The sequence below is a fragment of the Ranitomeya imitator genome, chromosome 9 (assembly GCF_032444005.1).
Source record: "Ranitomeya imitator isolate aRanImi1 chromosome 9, aRanImi1.pri, whole genome shotgun sequence".
NCBI classification, from domain to species: Eukaryota; Metazoa; Chordata; class Amphibia; order Anura; family Dendrobatidae; genus Ranitomeya; species Ranitomeya imitator.
The window spans coordinates 99,007,061-99,028,632 of record NC_091290.1 but is presented as its reverse complement, the minus strand read 5'-3'; positions in this window follow the sequence as shown (position 1 = coordinate 99,028,632).

The following is a 21,572-nucleotide window of genomic DNA, read 5'->3' as shown; positions in this document are numbered from 1 at the left end:
GGAAAGGAAGGAGCGCCGTTTTGGAATGCAGACTTTGATAGAATGGTCTGTGGGCATTATGTTGCGATTGCAGAGCCCCTGATGTACCTAAACTGTAGTAACCCCCCACAAGTGACCCCATTTTGGAAACTAGACCCCCCAAGGAACTTATCTAGATGTGTGGTGAGAACTTTGAATACCCAAGTGCTTCACAGAAGTTTAGAATTAAATATAAAACACAGTACACCCAAAAATCATAAAAATAATAAATTATTATAATCTAAAATAAAGGGATATCCAAAACCAACAGGGTGCGCTGTGAAAGAGTACAGTGAAAAACCCACTGTGAAGGAGAACTAACAACCAACGTAATACACCACGGAACAAAGTACAAAAAGATTATACCAAGGCATGGGATAAGGGAAAATATGGCTTTATTAATAGGGTGCCTATGATTACATATCAATCAAATTTTGTATATTAAAATATATAAAAACAAAAACAAGCAAAAATTAATCAATAATAGAATGCGCACACTGACAGAATATTTATAAAAAAAGGGCTATATATGTATCTCTTTATAGCAATAAAACCTACCAACAGGATATAGTCTATATCTACAAAAATTAAATAAATGTTTTATATGGCTGCACCAAAAGGTTAAAAAAGGAGAAACATAAAAAAAGGAAAAAATAGTAAAAGTATTATATATTGTTCTAAAAATCTGTGAGAGGGTCGTTATTTATATGTACAACTGAATTGCAATTTGTGAAAAATGCTGAATAAAGTGACTGGTGCAAAAGGGAGAGGTAGAAGAAGAACCCTCAATCAAATTTCCTGGCTTACATCAATCACGCTAATTCTAAGGATCTGTGAACAAGGTCGTTATTTATATGTACAACTAAATTGCAATGTGCAAAAATGCTGAATAAGGTGACCCGTGCAAAAGGAGTTTAGATAGGAGGGGAGAAATTAATCAAATTACTGGCTAACATCAATCTCGCTATAATACCACACAGACTATATAAAACAATATTGGCGTGAACAAAAGTGTATAAATAAAAAATATATGAAACAAGGATTCAATACATATGCCACACAATCCAATGTGCAAATGTGCCAACTAAAGTGACCAAGTGCAAAGCGAAAAAGAGGGGGCCAAATGAAAAAATAATTAAATCACACCACTCCTACTATAATATATCCGTGTCAATTCCAGGGGCTATGGAAAAACTATAAAAGAAAATTATATAGGTGGAAAAAACTCCAAACGGAGTAATTATGACAGTGACTAACAGTAATGATGTAGATAAAGTGCACCTGTGGAAATAACAATTAGCCTAACATGGTAGCCATGATCCAAAAATTTAAACAAATGGTGCCACAAATGTAATCGCTATATACCTGAGGTGGTTCTGCCAGTGTGCGCGCTAACCCGACGCGCGTTTCGGAACGTATATTCTTTCCTTCGTCAGGAAATATTCTTTCGAAGGAAAAAAAATACGTTCCGAAATGCGCGTCGGGTTAGCGCGCACACTGGCAGAACCACCTCAGGTATATAGCGATTACATTTGTGGCACCATTTGTTTAAATTCTTGGATCATGGGTACCATGTTAGGCTAATTATTATTTGCACAGGTGCACTTTATCTACATCATTACTGTTAGTCACTGTCATAATTACTCCGTTTGGAGTTTTTTCCACCTATATAATTTTCTTTTATAGTTTTTCCATAGCCCCTGGAATTGACACGGATATATTATAGTAGGAGTGGTGTGATTTAATTATTTTTTCATTTGGCCCCCTCTTTTTCACTTTGCACTTGGTCACTTTAGTTGGCACATTTGCACATTGGATTGTGTGGTTTATGTATTGAATCCTTGTTTAATATATTTTTTAATTTTATTTATACACTTTTGTTCACTTCAATATTGTTTTATATAGTCTGTGTGGTATTATAGCGAGATTGATGTTAGCCAGTAATTTGATTAATTTCTCCCCTCCTATCTAAACTCCTTTTGCACCGGTCACCTTATTCAGCATTTTTGCACATTGCAATTTAGTTGTACATATAAATAACGACCTTGTTCACAGATTCTTAGAATTAGCGTGATTGATGTAAGCCAGGAAATTTGATTGAGGTTTCTTCTTCTACCTCTCCCTTTTGCACCAGTCACTTTATTCAGCATTTTTCACAAATTGCAATTCAGTTGTACATATAAATAACGACCCTCTCACAGATTTTTATAACAATATATAATACTTTTACCATTTTTTCCTTTTTTTATGTTTCTCCTTTTTTAACCTTTTGGTGCAGCCATATAAAACATTTATTTAATTTTTGTAGATATAGACTATATCCTGTTGGTAGGTTTTATTGCTATAAAGAGATACATATATAGCCCTTTTTTTATATATATTCTGTCAGTGTGCGCATTCTATTATTGATAAATTTTTGCTTGTTTTTGTTTTTTATATATTTTAATATACAAAATTTGATTTATATGTAATCATAGGCAACCTATTAATAAAGCCATATTTTCCCTTATCCGATGCCTTGGTATAAACTTTTTGTACTTTGTTCCGTGGTGTATTACGTTGGTTGTTAGAAGTTTAGAATGCGGAGTCGTGAAAATAAAAAATATTTTTTTTTTCCACAAAAAAGATTTTGTAGCCCCCAAGTTGTTATTTTCACAAGGGAACAGGAGAAATTGGACCACTAAAGTGGTCCAATTTATCCCGAGTACGCTGATGCCCCATATGTGGGGGTAAACCACTGTTTGGGCGCACGGCAGAGCTCAGAAGGGAGGGAGCACCATTTGATTTTTTGAGCGCAAAATTGGCTGTCGTGTTTGGAGACCCCCTGATGTACCTAAACAGTGGAAACCCCCCAATTCTAACTCCAACCCTAACCCCAACACACCCCTAACCCTAATCCCAACCTGATCCATAATCCTAATCACAAACCTAACGATACTCACAACCCTTACCCCAAAACAACCCTAATGTTAACCCTAACCATAACCCTAATCAAAACCCTAAATCCAACACACCCCTAATCCTAATCTCAACCCTAACCTCAAAACTAACCCTAATCCCAATACACCCCTAATCACTTATCTTTAGCTGAAATGGCAGCAGGCAGGAGAGGCCAGGCAGAGAACCATTACTGGCAATAGAACATTGACAACTGGCAGGGACTAATGAGTCCTGCTAAGCTAAATACCCCAGTCAGCTTTGCAATTAGCAGATACACCTGTCCAATCCTGCAGTCTAGGCACAACTGCATTACCATCTACAACCACCGGAGGGAGCCCAAAAGCAGAATTCACAACAGTACCCCTCCCCCTTGAGGAGGGGTCACCGAACCCTCACCAGAGCCCCTAGGCCGATCAGGATGAGCCCGATGAAAGGTACGAACCAAATCAGTGGCATGGACATCAGAGGCAGAAACCCAAGAATTATTCTCCTGGCCATAACTGTTATGACCTGGTGGTCAGGACAATAATGGACCTGGTGGTTAAGAGCACACGGAATGACCAGATAGTTACTGATAATATAGGACGAGCTCTGGGACGTGGGAACTCTGCTGACTGCAATCCCTAATCCTATCAACCACACTAGAAATAGCCGTGGATTGCGCCTAACGCTCCCTATGCAACTCGGCACAGCCTAAGGAACTAGCTAGCCCTGAAGATAGAAAAATAAAGCCTACCTTGCCTCAGAGAAATTCCCCAAAGGAAAAGGCAGCCCCCCCACATATAATGACTGTGAGTAAAGATGAAAATACAAACACAGAGATGAAATAGATTAAGCAAAGTGAGGCCCGACTTACTGAACAGACTGAGGATAGGAAAGGTAGCTTTGCGGTCAGCACAAAAACCTACAAAAAGACCACGCAGAGGGCGCAAAAGACCCTCCGCAACGACTCACGGTGCGGAGGCGCACCCTCTGCGTCCCAGAGCTTCCAGCAAGCAAGACAACAATCAGAATAGCAAGCTGGACAGAAAAATAGCAAACCAGAGAAAAACAAGCAGTCACTTAGCTTCTGCTGGGAAGACAGGTCACAAGAACGATCCAGGAGTGAACTAGACCAATACTGGAACATTGACAGGTGGCATGGAGCAAAGATCTAAGTGGAGTTAAATAGAGCAGCCAGCTAACGAATTAACCTCGTCACCTGTGGAAGAAAACTCAAACACCCACAGCCACCAGAGAAAGTCCATGGACAGAACCAGCCGAAGTACCATTCATGACCACAGGAGGGAGCCCGACAATAGAATTCACAACAGTACCCCCCCCTTGAGGAGGGGTCACCGAACCCTCACCAGAGCCCCCAGGCCGACCAGGATGAGCCAAATGAAAGGCACGAACCAGATCGGCAGCATGAACATCAGAGGCAAAAACCCAGGAATTATCTTCCTGACCATAACCCTTCCACTTGACCAGGTACTGGAGTTTCCGTCTCGAAATACGAGAATCCAAAATCTTCTCCACCACATACTCCAACTCCCCCTCAACCAACACCGGGGCAGGAGGATCAACAGATGGAACCACAGGCGACACGTATCTCCGCAATAACGACCTATGGAACACATTATGGATGGCAAAAGAAGCAGGAAGGGCCAAACGAAATGACACAGGATTGATAACCTCAGAAATCTTATACGGACCAATGAAACGAGGCTTAAACTTAGGAGAGGAAACCTTCATAGGAACATAACGAGACGACAACCAAACCAAATCCCCAACACGAAGTCGGGGACCCACACAACGCCGGCGGTTAGCGAAACATTGAGCCTTCTCCTGGGACAATGTCAAATTGTCCACCACATGAGTCCAAATCTGCTGCAACCTATCCACCACAGTATCTACACCAGGACAGTCCGAAGACTCAACCTGCCCTGAAGAGAAACGTGGATGGAAACCAGAATTGCAGAAAAACGGCGAAACTAAAGTAGCCGAGCTGGCCCGATTATTAAGGGCGAACTCAGCCAACGGCAAAAAGGACACCCAGTCATCCTGATCAGCAGAAACAAAGCATCTCAGATATGTTTCCAAAGTCTGATTAGTTCGTTCGGTTTGGCCATTTGTCTGAGGATGGAAAGCCGAGGAAAAAGACAAATCAATGCCAATCCTAGCACAAAAAGATTGCCAAAACCTCGAAACAAACTGGGAACTTCTGTCAGAAACGATGTTCTCCGGGATACCATGTAAACGAACCACATGCTGGAAAAATAATGGCACCAAATCAGAGGAGGAAGGCAATTTAGACAAAGGTACCAAATGGACCATCTTAGAAAAGCGATCACAAACCACCCAAATGACCGACATCTTTTGAGAGATGGGGAGATCCGAAATAAAATCCATAGAAATATGCGTCCAGGGCCTCTTCGGGACCGGCAAGGGCAAAAGCAACCCACTGGCACGAGAACAGCAGGGATTAGCCCGAGCACAAGTCCCACAGGACTGCACAAAAGAACGCACATCCCGTGACAAAGACGGCCACCAAAAGGATCTAGCCACCAAATCTCTGGTACCAAAGATTCCATGATGCCCAGCCAATACTGAACAATGAATCTCAGAGATAACTCTACTAGTCCATTTATCAGGGACAGTTTCTCCGTTGGGCAACGGTCAGGTCTATCAGCCTGAAATTTTTGCAGCACCCGCCGCAAATCAGGGGAGATGGCAGACAAAATTACCCCCTCTTTGAGAATACCCACCGGCTCAGGAACACCCGGAGAGTCAGGCACAAAACTCCTTGACAGGGCATCAGCCTTCACATTCTTAGAGCCCGGAAGGTACGAAACCACAAAATCAAAACGGGAGAAAAACAGCGACCATCGAGCCTGTCTAGGATTCAACCGTTTGGCAGACTCAAGATAAGTCAAATTCTTGTGATCTGTCAAGACCACCAGGCGATGCGTGGCTCCTTCAAGCCAATGACGCCACTCCTCGAATGCCCACTTCCAGGCCAACAACTCACGATTACCAACATCATAATTGCGCTCAGCAGGCGAAAACTTTCTAGAAAAGAAAGCACATGGCTTCATCACCGAGCCATCAGAACTTTTTGCGACAAAACAGCCCCAGCTCCAATCTCAGAAGCATCAACCTCAACCTGAAACGGGAGCGAAACATCTGGCTGGCACAACACAGGGGCAGAAGAAAAACGACGCTTCAACTCCTGAAAAGCCTCTACAGCTGCAGAAGACCAATTGACCACATCAGCACCCTTCCTGGTCAAATCAGTCAACGGTTTAGCAACACTAGAAAAATTAGCGATGAAGCGCCGATAAAAATTAGCAAAGCCCAGGAACTTTTGCAGGCTCTTCACAGATGCCGGCTGGGTCCAATCGTAAATGGCTTGGACTTTAACAGGGTCCATCTCGATAGTAGAAGGGGAAAAAATGAACCCCAAAAATGAAACCTTCTGAACTCCAAAGAGACACTTTGACCCCTTCACAAACAAGGAATTCGCACGAAGGACCTGGAACACCATTCTGACCTGCTTCACATGAGACTCCCAATCATCCGAAAAGACCAAAATATCATCCAAATACACAAACAGGAATTTATCCAGGTACTCTCGGAAGATGTCATGCATAAAGGACTGAAATACTGATGGAGCATTGGAAAGCCCGAATGGCATAACCAGGTACTCAAAATGGCCCTCGGGCGTATTAAATGCTGTTTTCCATTCATCGCCTTGTTTAATACGCACAAGATTATACGCCCCTCGAAGATCTATCTTGGTGAACCAACTAGCCCCTTTAATACGAGCAAACAAATCAGACAGCAACGGCAAAGGATACTGAAATTTGACTGTAATTTTATTGAGAAGGCGGTAATCAATACAAGGTCTCAAAGAACCATCCTTCTTGGCCACAAAAAAGAACCCTGCTCCCAACGGTGATGACGACGGGCGAATATGGCCTTTCTCCAAGGATTCCTTTATATAACTCCGCATAGCGGCGTGTTCTGGCACAGATAAATTGAACAATCGGCCCTTAGGAAACTTACTACCAGGAATCAAATTAATTGCACAATCGCAATCCCTATGAGGAGGTAGGGCACTGGCTTTGGGCTCATCAAATACATCCCGATAATCCGACAAAAATTCTGGAACTTCAGAAGTAGTGGAAGACGAAATAGAAAAAAAAGGAACATCACCATGTACCCCCTGGCAACCCCAGCTGGACACAGACATAGATTTCCAGTCCAATACTGGATTATGAACCTGTAGCCATGGCAACCCCAAAACGACCACATCATGCAGATTATGCAATACCAGAAAGCGGATATCCTCCTGATGTGCAGGAGCCATGCACATGGTCAATTGGGTCCAGTACTGAGGCTTATTCTTGGCCAAAGGCGTAGCATCAGTTCCTCTCAATGAAATAGGATACGGCAAGGGCTCCAAGAAAAAACCACAGCGCCTAGCATACTCCAAGTCCATCAAATTCAGGGCAGCTCCTGAATCCACAAAAGCCGTAACAGAATAGGATGACAAAGAGCAAATCAGAGTAACGGACAATAGAAATTTAGACTGTACCGTACCAATGGTGTCAGACCTAGCGAACCGCTTAGTGCACCTAGGACAATCGGAGATAGCATGAGTGGAATCACCACAGTAAAAACATAGCCCATTCCGACGTCTGTGTTCTTGCCGTTCAGCTATGGTCAAAGTCCTATCACATTGCATAGGCTCAGGCCCATGCTCAGATAGTACCGCCAAATGGTGCACAGCTTTACGCTCACGCAAGCGTCGATCGATCTGAATGGCCAAAGACATAGACTCATTCAGACCAGCAGGCATGGGAAATCCCACCATGACATCCTTAAGGGCTTCAGAGAGACCCTTTCTGAAGATTGCTGCCAGGGCACATTCATTCCACTGAGTGAGCACAGACCACTTTCTAAACTTCTGACAATATATCTCCGCTTCATCCTGACCCTGACACACAGCCAGCAAGATTTTCTCTGCCTGATCCACTGAATTAGGTTCGTTATAAAGCAATCCAAGCGCCAGGAAAAACGCATCAACATCACGCAATGCCGGATCTCCTGGCGCAAGGGAAAATGCCCAGTCTTGAGGGTCACCACGTAACAAAGAAATAATGATCTTTACTTGTTGAACAGGGTCACCTGAGGAGCGAGGTTTCAAGGCAAGAAACAATTTACAATTATTTTTGAAATTCAAGAACTTCGATCTATCACCAAAAAACAAATCAGGAATTGGAATCCTAGGCTCTGACATCGGATTCTGAACCACAAAATCTTGAATGTTTTGTATCCTTGTAGTGAGATTATCCATCCAAGAGGACATACCTTGAATGTCCATGTCTACACCTGTGTTCTGAACCACCCAGATGTAAAGGGGAAAAGAGACAAAACACACTCCAAAGAAAAAAAAATGGTCTCAGAACTTCTCTTATCCCTCTATTGAGATGCATTAGTACTTTGGGCCACCTGTACTGTTATGACCTGGTGGTCAGGACAATAATGGACCTGGTGGTTAAGAGCACACGGAATGACCAGATAGTTACTGATAATATAGGACGAGCTCTGGGACGTGGGAACTCTGCTGACCGCAATCCCTAATCCTATCAACCACACTAGAAATAGCCGTGGATTGCGCCTAAAGCTCCCTATGCAACTCGGCACAGCCTAAGGAACTAGCTAGCCCTGAAGATAGAAAAATAAAGCCTACCTTGCCTCAGAGAAATTCCCCAAAGGAAAAGGCAGCCCCCCACATATAATGACTGTGAGTAAAGATGAAAATACAAACACAGAGATGAAATAGATTAAGCAAAGTGAGGCCCGACTTACTGAACAGACTGAGGATAGGAAAGGTAGCTTTGCGGTCAGCACAAAAACCTACAAAAAGACCACGCAGAGGGCGCAAAAGACCCTCCGCACCGACTCACGGTGCGGAGGCGCTTTGTTATGAACAGGTAATTCAGAACCACAATGGACCTTGAAGTTCAGAGCACACAAAGTGACCTGACAATTACCAAAAACATAGGACGAGCTCTGAGACGTGGGAACTCTGCTGACCGCAATCCCTAATCCTATCCAACCACACTAGAGGTAGCCGTGGAGCGCTCCTGACCAGACCTATGCGCCTCGAGCACAGCCTGAGAAACTAGCTAGCCCTAAGAAAGAAAAATAAGCCTAGCTTGCCTCAGAGAAATACCCCAAAGGAAAAGGCAGCCCCCCACATATAATGACTGTGAGTTGAGATGAAAATACAAACGCAGAGATGAAATAGATTTAGCAAAGTGAGGCCCAACTTACTGAACAGACCGAAGATAGGAAAGATTGCTTTGCGGTCAACACAAAACCCTACAAACAACCACGCAGAGGGGGGCAAAAAGACCCTCCGCACCGACTAACTGTACGGAGGTGCTCCCTCTGCGTCCCAGAGCTTTCAGCAAGCAAGAAAAACCAATATAGCAAGCTGGACAGAAAAAATAGCAAACAAAAATAACACGAGCAAAACTTAGCTTATGCGGGATAGACAGGCCACAGGAACGATCCAGGAGAAAGCAAGACCAATACTAGAACATTGACTGGAGGCCAGGATCAAAGCACTAGGTGGAGTTAAATAGAGCAGCACCTAACGACTTAACCTCATCACCTGAGGAAGGAAACTCAGAAGCCGCAGTACCACTCTCATCCACCAAAGGAAGCTCATAGACAGAACCAGCCGAAGTACCACTCACGACCACAGGAGGGAGCTTGGCCACAGAATTCACAACAGTACCCCCCCCTTGAGGAGGGGTCACCGAACCCTCACCAGAGCCCCCAGGCCGACCAGGATGAGCCACATGAAAGGCACGAACCAGATCGGCAGCATGGACATCAGAGGCAAAGACCCAGGAATTATCTTCCTGACCATAACCTTTCCACTTAACCAGATACTGGAGTTTCCGTCTCGAAACACGAGAATCCAAAATCTTCTCCACTATATACTCCAACTCCACTTCAACCAAAACCGGAGCAGGAGGATCAATAGATGGAACCACAGGTGCCACGTATCTCCGCAACAATGACCTATGGAACACGTTATGGATGGAAAAAGAAGCTGGAAGAGTCAAACGAAAAGACACAGGATTAAGAACCTCAGAAATCCTATATGGACCAATGAAACGAGGCTTAAATTTAGGAGAGGAAACCTTCATAGGAATATAACAAGATGACAACCAAACCAAATCCCCAACACGAAGTCGGGGACCCACACAGCGCCTGCGGTTAGCGAAACGTTGAGCCTTCTCCTGGGACAAAGTCAAATTGTCCACTACATGATTCCAAATCTGCTGCAACCTATCCACCACAGTATCCACACCAGGACAGTCCGAAGACTCAACCTGCCCTGAAGAGAAACGAGGGTGGAACCCAGAATTGCAGAAAAACGGCGAAACCAAAGTAGCCGAGCTGGCCCGATTATTAAGGGCGAACTCAGCCAAAGGCAAAAAGGACACCCAATCATGCTGATCAGCAGAAACAAAACATCTCAGATATGTTTCCAAGGTCTGATTGGTTCGTTCAGTCTGGCCATTTGTCTGAGGATAGAAAGCCGAGGAAAAAGACAAATCAATGCCCATCCTAGCACAAAAGGCTCGCCAAAACCTCGAAACAAACTGGGAACCTCTGTCAGAAACGATGTTCTCTGGAATGCCATGTAAACGAACCACATGCTGGAAAAACAATGGCACCAAATCAGAGGAGGAAGGCAATTTAGACAAGGGCACCAAATGGACCATCTTAGAGAAGCGATCACAAACCACCCAAATGACCGACATTCTTTGAGAGATGGGGAGATCCGAAATAAAATCCATAGAGATATGTGTCCAAGGCCTCTTCGGGACCGGCAAGGGCAAAAGCAACCCACTGGCACGAGAACAGCAGGGCTTAGCCCGAGCACAAATCCCACAGGACTGCACGAAAGAACGCACATCCCGCGACAGAGACGGCCACCAAAAGGATCTAGCCACCAAATCTCTGGTACCAAAGATTCCAGGATGACCAGCCAACACCGAACAATGAACCTCAGAGATAACTTTATTCGTCCACCTATCAGGGACAAACAGTTTCTCCGCTGGGCAACGGTCAGGTCTATTAGCCTGAAATTTTTGCAGCACCCGCCGCAAATCAGGAGAGATGGCAGACAAAATTACCCCCTCTTTAAGAACACCCGCCGGCTCAGGCAAACCCGGAGAATCGGGCACAAAACTCCTAGACAGGGCATCCGCCTTCACGTTTTTAGAGCCCGGAAGGTGTTGTGAGTTCTGTTTTTGGGCTCCCTCTGGTGGTTACTGATGGTACTGGGTGATTTGTGTTCTGCTGTCTCTGGTGTCCACCTGTTCTATTAGGATTTGGGAGTTTCCTATTTAACCGGGCTTTCTTGTCATTTCCCCGCCGGCTATCAAGGTTATCAGAGTGTTTTGTTACCTCAGCTTCTGGCTTCAGTAATCTTCAGGACAAGCTAAGTTTTTGATTTTCTTGTTCCACGTTTTGATTTATTTTTGTCTTGTCCAGCTTGCATATAATTGTTTTCTTTGCTGCTGGTTGCTCTAGAGGGCTGTAATTGCTCCTCATGTTCCATGAGTTGGAACATGAGTTCAAGTAATTACAGTATGGTTTTTTGAAGGGTTTTTTGCTGACCGCGCAGTTTACTTTTGTATCCTCTGCTATCTTGTTTTAGCGTGCCTCATTTTGCTGAATCTGATTTCATACTGTGTATGTGCCTTCCTCTCATTTCACCGTCATTATATGTGGGGGGCTGCTATTTCTGTGGGGTATTTCTCTGGAGGCAAGAGAGGTCTGTGTTTCTTCTAATAGGGGAAGTTAGATCTTCGGCTGGTGCGAGACGTCTAGGATCAACGTAGGCACGTTCCCCGGCTATTGTTATTTGTGTGTTCAGGTTTTAGGGTCGCGGTCAGCTCAGGTTCCATCACCCTAGAGCTCGTTGGTGCTTGTCCTTTTGTGATTCCCTGCCATTGGAATCATGACAGGAAGGTACGAAACCACAAAGTCAAAACGGGAGAAAAACAGCGACCAACGAGCCTGTCTAGGATTCAACAATTTGGCAGACTCGAGATAAGTCAAGTTCTTGTGATCAGTCAAGACCACCACGCGATGCTTAGCTTCTTCAAGCCAATGACGCCACTCCTCGAATGCCCACTTCATGGCTAGCAACTCTCGATTGCCAACATCATAATTTCGCTCAGCAGGCGAAAATTTCCTGGAAAAGAAGGCGCATGGTTTCATCACCGAGCAATCAGAACTTCTCTGAGACAAAACAGCCCCTGCTCCAATTTCAGAAACATCAACCTCGACCTGGAACGGAAGCGAAACATCTGGTTGGCACAACACAGGGGCAGAAGAAAAACGACGCTTCAACTCCTGAAAAGCTTCCACAGCGGCAGAAGACCAATTGACCACATCAGCACCCTTCTTGGTTAAATCAGTCAACGGTTTAGCAATACTAGAAAAATTATTGATGAAGCGACGATAAAAATTAGCAAAGCCCAGGAACTTCTGCAGACTCTTCAGAGATGTTGGCTGAGTCCAATCATAAATGGCCTGAACTTTAACAGGGTCCATCTCGATAGTAGAAGGAGAAAAAATGAACCCCAAAAATGAAACCATCTGAACACCAAAGAGACACTTTGACCCCTTCACAAACAAAGAATTAGCACGCAGGACCTGGAACACCATTCTGACCTGCTTCACATGAGACTCCCAATCATCCGAGAAGACCAAAATATCATCCAAGTATACAATCAGGAATTTATCCAGGTACTCTCGGAAGATGTCATGCATAAAGGACTGAAACACTGATGGAGCATTAGAAAGCCCGAATGGCATAACCAGGTACTCAAAATGGCCTTCGGGCGTATTAAATGCTGTTTTCCATTCATCGCCCCGTTTAATACGCACAAGATTATATGCACCACGAAGATCTATCTTGGAGAACCAACTAGCCCCCTTAATCCGAGCAAACAAATCAGACAGCAGCGGCAAGGGGTACTGAAATTTGACCGTAATTTCATTTAGAAGGCGGTAATCAATACAAGGTCTCAGCGAACCATCCTTCTTGGGCACAAAAAAGAACCCCGCTCCCAATGGCGACGATGACGGGCGAATATGACCCTTCTCCAAAGACTCCTTCATGTAACTCCACATAGCGGCGTGCTCAGGTACAGATAAATTAAACAGTCGACCCTTAGGAAACTTACTACCAGGAATCAAATCGATAGCACAATCACAATCCCTATGCGGAGGTAGGGCATTGGACTTGGGCTCATCGAATACATCCCGGTAATCAGACAAGAACTCTGGGACCTCAGAAGGGGTGGATGATGAGATAGACAGAAATGGATCATCACCATGTACCCCCTGACAACCCCAGCTGGACACAGACATTGATTTCCAATCTAATACTTGGTTATGTACTTGTAGCCATGGCAACCCCAACACGACCACATCATGCAGATTATGCAACACCAGAAAGCGAATATCCTCCTGGTGCGCAGGAGCCATGCACATGGTCAGCTGGGTCCAATACTGAGGCTTATTCTTGGCCAAAGGCGTAGCATCAATTCCTCTCAATGGAATAGGACACTGCAAGGGCTCCAAGACAAACCCACAGCGCCTAGGAAACTCCAAGTCCATCAAATTCAGGGCAGCGCCTGAATCCACAAATGCCATGACAGAATAGGAAGACAAAGAGCAGATCAAAGTAACGGACAAAAGAAATTTCGACTGTACCGTACCAATGGTGGCAGACCTAGCGAACCGCTTAGGACAATCGGAGATAGCATGAGTGGAATCACCACAGTAGAAACACAGCCCATTCTGATGTCTGTGTTCTTGCCTTTCAGCTCTGGTCAAAGTCCTATCGCACTGCATAGGATCAGGTTTATGCTCAGATAATACCGCCAAATGGTGCACAGATTTACGCTCACGCAAGCGTCAACCGATCTGAATGGCCAAAGACATAGACTCATTCAGACCAGCAGGCATAGGAAATCCCACCATGACATCCTTAAGGGCTTCAGAGAGACCCTTTCTGAAAATAGCTGCCAGCGCACATTCATTCCATTGAGTGAGCAAGGACCACTTTCTAAACTTCTGACAATAAATCTCTATCTCATCCTGACCCTGACACAGAGCCAGCAAATTTTTCTCTGCCTGATCCACTGAATTAGGTTCATCGTACAGCAATCCGAGCGCCAGAAAAAACGCATCAATATTACATAATGCAGGATCTCCTGGCGCAAGGGAAAATGCCCAGTCTTGAGGGTCGCCACGTAATATAAAGAAATAATGATCTTAACTTGTTGAACTGGGTCACCAGATGAGCGGGGTTTCAAAGCCAGAAATAGTTTACAATTATTTTTAAAATTCAAAAACTTAGCTCTATCTCCAGAAAATAACTCAGGAATAGGAATTTTAGGTTCTATCATAGGATTCTGAACCACTAAATCTTGAATATTCTGTACATTTATAGCGAGATTATCCATCAAAGAGAACAGACCTTGAATGTCCATGTCCACACCTGTGTTCTGAACCACCCTGATGTAAAGGGGAAAAGAAAGACAGAACACAGTGCAAAGAAAAAAAAATGGTCTCAGAACTTCTCTTTTCCCTCTATTGAGAAGCATTAGTACTTTGGGCCTCAGTACTGTTATGAACAGGTAATTCAGAACCACAATGGACCTTGAAGTTCAGAGCACACAAAGTGACCTGACAATTACCAAAAACATAGGACGAGCTCTGAGACGTGGGAACTCTGCTGACCGCAATCCCTAATCCTATCCAACCACACTAGAGGTAGCCGTGGAGCGCTCCTGACCAGTCCTATGCGCCTCGAGCACAGCCTGAGAAACTAGCTAGCCCTAAGAAAGAAAAATAAGCCTAGCTTGCCTCAGAGAAATACCCCAAAGGAAAAGGCAGCCCCCCACATATAATGACTGTGAGTTGAGATGAAAATACAAACGCAGAGATGAAATAGATTTAGCAAAGTGAGGCCCAACTTACTGAACAGACCGAAGATAGGAAAGATTGCTTTGCGGTCAACACAAAACCCTACAAACAACCACGCAGAGGGGGCAAAAAGACCCTCCGCACCGACTAACGGTACGGAGGTGCTCCCTCTGCGTCCCAGAGCTTCCAGCAAGCAAGAAAAAACAATATAGCAAGCTGGACAGAAAAAATAGCAAACAAAAATAACACAAGCAAAACTTAGCTTATGCAGGATAGACAGGCCACAGGAACGATCCAGGAGAAAGCAAGACCAATACTAGAACATTGACTGGAGGCCAGGATCAAAGCACTAGGTGGAGTTAAATAGAGCAGCACCTAACGACTTAACCTCATTACCTGAGGAAGGAAACTCAGAAGCCGCAGTACCACTCTCATCCACCAAAGGAAGCTCATAGACAGAACCAGCCGAAGTACCACTCACGACCACAGGAGGGAGCTTGGCCACAGAATTCACAACAGCGCTCCCTCTGCGTCCCAGAGCTTCCAGCAAGCAAGACAACAATCAGAATAGCAAGCTGGACAGAAAAATAGCAAACCAGAGAAAAACAAGCAGTCACTTAGCTTCTGCTGGGAAGACAGGTCACAAGAATGATCCACGAGTGAACTAGACCAATACTGGAACATTGACAGGTGGCATGGAGCAAAGATCTAAGTGGAGTTAAATAGAGCAGCCAGCTAACGAATTAACCTCGTCACCTGTGGAAGGAAACTCAAACACCCACAGCCAGAGAAAGTCCATGGACAGAACCAGCCGAAGTACCATTCATGACCACAGGAGGGAGCCCGACAACAGAATTCACAACACATAACCCTTCCATTTGACAAGGTACTTAAGTTCCGCCTCGAAAAACGAGAATCCAAAATCTTCTCAACAACATATTGCAACTCCCCATCGACCAACACAGGGGCCGGAGGTTCAACAGAGGGAACAACGGGCTCCACATATTTCCGCAACAAAGATCCATGGAAGACATTATGGATAGCAAAAGAGGCCGGAAGCGCCAGGCGAAAGGACACCGGATTAATAATCTCAGAAATCCTATAAGAATCAATAAACCAAGGCTTAAACTTAGGGGAAGAAACCTTCATAGGAACATGACGGGAAGACAACCAAACCAGATCCCCAACCCGAAGCCGGGAACCAACACACTGACGACGGTTAGCAAAACGTTGAGCCTCCTCCTGAGACAACACCAAATTGTCCACCACTTGAGCCCAAATCTGCTGCAACCTGTCAACCACAGAATCCACACCAGGACTGTCAGAAGGCTCAACCTGCCCAGAAGAAAAACGAGGATGAAAACCAAAATTACAAAAGAAAGGCGAAACCAAAGTAGCCGAACTAGCCCGATTATTAAGGGCAAACTCGGCCAATGGCAAGAAGGCCACCCAATCATCCTGATCAGCAGACACAAAGCATCTCAAATAAGTCTCCAAAGTCTGATTAGTTCGCTCGGTCTGGCCATTTGTCTGAGGATGAAATGCAGAAGAAAAAGACAAATCAATGCCCAGCCTAGCACAAAAGGCCCGCCAAAACCTAGAAACAAACTGGGAACCTCTGTCGGACACAATATTCTCCGGAATACCATGCAAACAAACCACATGCTGAAAAAACAACGGAACCAAATCTGAAGAGGAAGGCAATTTAGGCAAAGGCTCCAAATGAACCATCTTAGAGAACCGGTCACAAACAACCCAGATAACAGACATCTTCTGGGAAACTGGAAGATCCGAAATAAAATCCATAGAAATATGCGTCCAGGGCCTCTCAGGGACTGGCAATGGCAAAAGCAACCCACTAGCACGGGAACAACAAGGCTTGGCCCGCGCACAAGTCCCACAGGACTGCACAAAAGAACGTACATCACGTGACAAAGAAGGCCACCAAAAGGACCTACCAACCAAATCTCTGGTACCAAAAATACCAGGATGACCAGCCAACACAGAACAGTGAACCTCAGAAATCACTCGACTAGTCCATCTGTCAGGAACAAACAATTTCCCCACTGGACAGCGGTCAGGTCTGTCAGCCTGAAATTCCTGAAGAACCCATCGTAAATCAGTTGAAATGGCAGAAAGGACCACCCCTTCTTTCAGAATGCCGACCGGTTCAAGGACCTCAGGAGAATCAGGCAAAAAACTCCTAGAGAGGGCATCAGCCTTAATATTCTTAGAACCCGGAAGATACGAAACTACGAAATCAAAACGGGAAAAAAACAAGGACCATCGAGCCTGTCTAGGATTCAGCTGTTTGGCAGACTCGAGGTAAATCAGGTTCTTATGATCGGTCAAGACCACAATACGGTGCTTAGCTCCCTCAAGCCAATGTCGCCACTCCTCAAACGCCCACTTCATAGCCAACAACTCCCGATTGCCGACATCATAATTGCGTTCAGCAGGCGAAAACTTACGAGAAAAGAAGGCACACGGTTTCATCAAGGAACCAACAGGATCCCTCTGAGACAAAACGGCCCCTGCCCCAATCTCAGAAGCGTCAATCTCAACCTGAAACGGAAGAGAAACATCCGGTTGGCGCAACACCGGAGCAGAAGTAAATCGGCGTTTAAGCTCCTGAAAGGCAGAGACAGCCGCAGAGGACCAATTTGCCACATCAGCGCCTTTCTTTGTCAAATCGGTCAAGGGTTTAACGACGCTAGAGAAGTTAGCAATGAAACGGCAATAAAAATTAGCGAAACCCAAAAATTTCTGAAGGCTCTTCACGGATGTGGGTTGAATCCAATCATGAATGGCCTGAACCTTAGCCGGATCCATCTCCATAGATGAGGGAGCAAAAATGAAGCTTAAAAAAGACACCTTCTGCACCCCAAAGAGACACTTAGACCCCTTCACAAACAAAGCATTGTCACGAAGGATCTGAAAAACCATCCTGACCTGTTGCACATGAGACTCCCAATCATCGGAAAAAATCAAAATATCGTCCAAATATACAATCAAGAATTTATCAATATAAGTCCGGAAGATATCATGCATGAAGGACTGAAAAACAGATGGAGCATTAGTGAGCCCGAATGGCATCACAAGATATTCAAAATGACCTTCGGGCGTATTAAACGCAGTTTTCCATTCATCACCCTGCTTAATACGAACAAGATTATATGCCCCCCCGAAGGTCAATCTTAGTAAACCAACTAGCCCCCTTAATCCTAGCAAACAAATCAGAAAGCAAAGGTAAAGGGTATTGAAACTTGACCGTGATCTTATTCAAGAGGTGATAATCAATACAGGGTCTCAAGGAGCCATCCTTCTTAGCAACAAAAAAGAACCCCGCTCCAAACGGTGAAGAAGATGGACGAATATGCCCCTTCTCCAAAGACTCCTTAATATAACTCCGCATGGCGGTATGTTCAGGTACAGAAAGGGTGAAAAGTCGACCCTTAGGAAACTTACAGCCTGGAATCAAATCAATAGCACAATCGCAGTCCCTATGCGGTGGAAGGAAACTGGACTTAGGCTCATCGAATACATCCTGAAAATCAGACAAAAACTCTGGAATTTCAGAAGAGGGAGAAGGGGCGATTGACATCAGAGGAACATCATTATGAACCCCCTGACAACCCCAACTAGTTACAGACATGGACTTCCAATCCAAAACAGGATTATGGACCTGCAACCACGGGAAACCCAGCACGACAGCATCATGCAAACTATGCAACACCAGAAATCGACAATCTTCCTGGTGGGCTGGCGCCATGCGCATGGTCACCTGTATCCAAAACTGGGGCTTATTTTTAGCCAAGGGTGTAGCATCAATGCCCCTTAAAGGAATAGGATTCTGCAAAGGCTGCAAGGGAAAACCACAACGCCTAGCAAAGTCAAAGTCCATCAAATTCAAGGCGGCGCCTGAATCCACAAACGCCATGACAGAAAATGACGATAATGAGCAGATCAAGGACACAAGATAACAGAAATTTAGGTACAGTACTGATGGTAAATGAACTGGCGATCCTTTTTGTCCGCTTAGGGCAGACAGAAATGACATGAGAAGCGTCACCACAATAAAAACACAACCTGTTGAGACGTCTGAAACCTTCTTGTTCTGTTTTAGACAGAATCCTATCACACTGCATAGGCTCAGGAATTTGCTCTGAGGATAACGCCATAGCGCGCACAGTTCTGCGTTCCCGCAAGCGCCGGTCAATCTGAATGGCCAAAGACATAGAATCACTCAGATTGGAGGGTGTGGGAAACCCCACCATAACATCCTTAACGGATTCAGAAAGACCCTTTCTGAAAATTGCCGCCAAAGCATCATCATTCCATTTAGTCAGCACAGACCATTTTCTGAATTTCTGACAATACAATTCAGCCGCCTCTTGCCCCTGAGATAGGGCCAACAAGGTCTTCTCAGCTTGATCCACAGAATTAGGCTCATCATACAATAACCCCAATGCTTGAAAGAATCAACATTAAGCAAAGCAGGATTGCCAGATTCCAGGGAAAATGCCCAATCCTGTGGGTCACCACGCAGCAGGGATATGATGATTTTAACCTGCTGAATGGGATCACCAGAGGACCGGGGTCTCAATGCAAAAAACAGTTTACAGTTATTTTTGAAACTCAAAAATTTGGATCTGTCACCAAAAAATAAATCATGAGTGGGAATCTTAGGTTCTAAAGCAGGAGTCTGAACAATATAATCTGAAATACCCTGTACCCTAGCAGCAAGCTGATCCACACGAGAAGCTAACTCTTGAACATTCATGTTAGTACTAGGTTCCTCAGCCACCCAGAGATTAAGAGGGAGAAGACAAAACAGGCTGAGGAAAAAAAAATGACTCAAAACCTTTCCTCCCTTCTTCTGAGATGCAATTAACTCATTGTTGGCCAGTTGTACTGTTATGATCAGGCGGCCTTGGAACAACATGAAAAAACCTTCGCTGGAGTAGTGGTAACTATATAGACCGCTAACCCTGAACTTATCACAGACACTAGAAGTAGCCGTGGGGTGTGCCTATCCAGACCTAGACACCTTGACACAGCCGGAGGACTAATTATCCCTAAAGATGGAAAATAGGAAAACTGACTTGCCTCAGAGTAGACCCCCAAAGTATAGGCAGCCCCCCACAAATAATGACGGTGAGTAGGAGAGGAAAAGACACACGCAGGCGGAAAACAGATTTAGCAAAGGAGGCAACTTCTACCTAGATAGGGAAGTATAGTACAGGATACTGAGCGGTCAGCACAAAATCTACAAAATATCCACAGCAGAAAAATACAAAAACTCCACCACCTAACTAAAGGTGTGGAGAGTATATCTGCAACTCCAGCTAATCCAACCAGACTGAGAAAACAACAGGACAGTCGAAGCTGGAACAAAATAGAAACTATGAACAGCACGAAAAAATAGACACACAGCCTGTGAGCCTAAGAAAAAGAATCAGACACTTATCTTTAGCTGAAATGGCAGCAGGCAGGAGAGGCCAGGCACAGAACCATTACTGGCAATAGAACATTGACAGCTGGCAGGGACTAATGAGTTCTGCAAAGCTAAATACCCCAATCAGCTTTGCAATTAGCAGATACACCTGTCCAATCCTGCAGTCCAGGCACAACTGCATTACCATCTACAACCACCGGAGGGAGCCCAAAAGCAGAATTCACAACAGTCTAGGATTTGTTAGGCACACCCCACGGCTACTTCTAGTTGCGGTGTTAAGTTCAGGACTTGCGGTCAGTACAGGTTCCACCATCTCAGAGAAAGTTCCATGCGGCTCCAAGGTCACCGGATCATAACAGGGAACACTTAGCTTTGAAGACAACCGAGATGCCACACCAGCAATACTCCAACAGTCCTCTGAGAATGAACTAACCAACTCTTAGTACATCCAACTAGACACACACAAGCGCTAACATCAGCAACATGCTGCTGACACGGAATGAATATAAACTTTCGGTAACCGTTGGGTCCTTAAAGGGAACCTGTCACCTGAATTTGGCGGGACCAGTTTTGGGTCATATGGGCGGAGTTTTCAGGTGTTTGATTCACCCTTTCCTTACCTGCTGGCTGCATGCTGGCCGGAATATTGGATTGAAGTTCATTCTCTGTCCTCCGTAGTACACGCCTGCGCAAAGCAAGATTACCTTGCACAGGCGTGTACTACGGAGGACAGAGAATGAACTTCAATCCAATATTGCGGCCAGCATGCAGCCAGCGGGTAAGGAAAGGGTGAATCAAACACCTGAAAACTCCGCCCATATGACCCAAAACTGGTCCCGCCAAATTCAGGTGACAGGTTCCCTTTAAGGGAAAGAGATATCGCTCCACAACAGAATTACAATAAACAAGAAGGTGCTTGATCTAATTGCAAAGACTACAGCCGGATCCAGGAGGAGTGTCAGTCACCCGTGACACACCCTAAACGCAGGTAAGTTTCCAGGAGCTCTCAACTGAGTAAATTAACCCCTGCACTGCTTCTAATCGTCAGAGAAGGAGTAGGAAAAAAAAAAATCAGACGGCACAGTCTTCAGGCTCTTCTCTGTCATGGTAAACCCGTGAAGGTCACTTTTCTAAA